The 2,245-nt window shown below is 39.6% G+C and overlaps 1 long non-coding RNA gene across 1 annotated transcript; it reads right to left on the bottom strand.

Annotated features, from left to right (window-relative positions):
• Positions 1-304: 304 nt before the first annotated feature.
• On the bottom strand, positions 305-1,122 carry LOC125526571 (uncharacterized). Its single transcript, XR_007291783.2, has 2 exons — positions 926-1,122; positions 305-841 (listed from the first exon to the last, which is right to left on the bottom strand). It is a non-coding gene; the product is annotated as an uncharacterized LOC125526571 (long non-coding RNA).
• Positions 1,123-2,245: the final 1,123 nt, after the last annotated feature.

Here is a 2,245-nt window from a genome sequence, read left to right as displayed (position 1 = left end):
GCGGCCGTGGGTGTGTGTGGTTGTGCGGCCGGGGTGTCCTACTCTTTCTTCTACCTCCGTCTAGCTGCGTGAGAGAGAGAGAGAGAGAGAGAGAGATCTGTCCAACAGACTTTCTTCTGGAGATCAACATGAGTTCAGACTTGAGAGCCATAGTAGAGTTCCAAAGGTGTGTTCTTTCCTTTAAAACGGAACAAGAATAAACCTAAGCATCTCTGCCCGAGGGATGCTTCGTTAGAAGCATAAGCATCTCTAGATGAGCGTCGAAGTGCGGTGGAAGTGTATACGCAGCATACTTTACTGTATCTTAGCTTCGAAAATATTTTACTCAGGTATCACACACATATGAGTATCTGTCAATTCAACCTGTACATCAGTGGCATACAGGATAGGTACATTCCTGAGAACTTGATGGTGTGTAGCATATAGGGCAATTATGATATAGGGTGGTATGGACGGACTGTGCAGAAACATTGACAACATGGAGCATATCTCAAGCCAAATGACTCCGTACGTGGAAGTAAAAGCAACATAAACTGGGGGTATTAATTCCATCTCATAATCCCTCAGTTTCCCTTAGTTTCCTCCAACATCTAGAGCTGCTTCTTGAGTATTCTGGGACACCCCTTGGCAATTAGGGTAGGTTCCAAGTGGGCACTGGTGATCGTTGCTCGGAGGCCCATTCCTTCCATCAGTGCTAGACATCAAATTGCGCATCTCCTTGTGTGGCACAGTTGCATCGTGAGATCCATGGTTCGCCACATTTCTTGGCATGCAGGTGCATAAGTTGATAAAAATCAGCCCAACAAACATGATCACACCGATCTTCATTACGAATAGTGTACTAATGGAAATAAGAAAACAAGACTGTTAATTCGGATAACTGCAGGAAGACAATGCACTTCGAAATGCAAGAAGTGATACTTACATAATTCTGCTCAAATTAGTTGAACTGAATGGTTTCGTACAACTCTCTAGTAGAGAATAAACTTAGTGTGATGTGATGAGCTACTTATAGGGGGCAAGAATGGATGTTCGCCTCTTTGTTTGTTCACATTTGACAATCTAACATGGAAAATTGATTCTCCACTGACTGGAGATTGTGTGGGGAAATGATGGTGGGGAGAAAACTACTCCCCCCATGACTTCAACGCTAAGGTAAAGATATACGTTGTTTTACTGTTCATGGCAGAATCCAGAAATTTACTTTGGAAGATCCATATATGGCGTCTTGCGCTATCATCTCCAGTGGTAAAATACAATTTTCTATTTAAATAATGACACCGTGGATGTAATTTTCAGCTGTCTTGTCTTAAAAAAGATGGTGGATTAGGTTTCTCCATTATCAACCTATGGTCATTTGAAGTGTGACTTATCTAAAGTAATTTTCAGCTGTCTTGTCTTAAAAAATATGGGTACTTACACGAAGTAGTAATTAGCAGGTTGTTATAAAATTTGAAATAAATATTCTACGTGAAAGAGTGCCACAATTACCTTTATATATCATCTTAATAACCAGACATTCAGTACACAGTTTTAGTTAGTTGTTCGCAAACTAAGAACCAAGATTACCATTTGCATATCTTGGTTCCTTATGAACAAGGACATAATTTTAGTGCGTCAGTAGAATGACTGAAGTCATTACAATGAAAATCAAATACAACTCCATGGATGAGAATGGCTAATCAAATACAATTCCAAAAAATGAGCAAGCTCATAGCCAACTTTTCTATTCTTTTTTCAAGAACGTAGTCAACTTATTTTGGTTCCACCCTGTGACAACATGCAACTCTCACTCCAGGGAGCGCCGAAATAGAATGATTAAACAATACCGTCAACATGCAAGGAGTGCAATATGCTGAAACACATACTGCGGTGCTGCTGAAGAGATGGAAGAACATGACAATGTCGTGTGGTGGTGTTAATTTCAGATAGTATGGCATGGAACACATTCAATCTTGAGCCAAGGCCGATATGTAGTTTCAAAGTCACCCCTAATAAAGTACATCTCGAACTGCATTTTACATTATATTTAATGGTTAAATAAGGCACTCTTTTTTCAGAGCAATAAGACAGCTGAAAAAGTAGATACATTCAATCTATCATTACACCTTCCATTCTCCTGGTGTGATAATGTTGGGAAAGATAGTAAATGTCCATTCACAATGTTTGATAGAGTCTTACAATTAATGCAAATTGACCTATTATATTCCAGGTACATCAAATTCACCCACTTTCAGTTGTCTAG

This window comes from Triticum urartu, chromosome 2A, assembly GCF_056163025.1.
Source record: "Triticum urartu cultivar PI428250 chromosome 2A, HENAU_Tu73, whole genome shotgun sequence".
NCBI classification, from domain to species: domain Eukaryota; kingdom Viridiplantae; phylum Streptophyta; class Magnoliopsida; order Poales; family Poaceae; genus Triticum; species Triticum urartu.
This window is presented reverse-complemented; position numbering and strand designations above follow the sequence as displayed.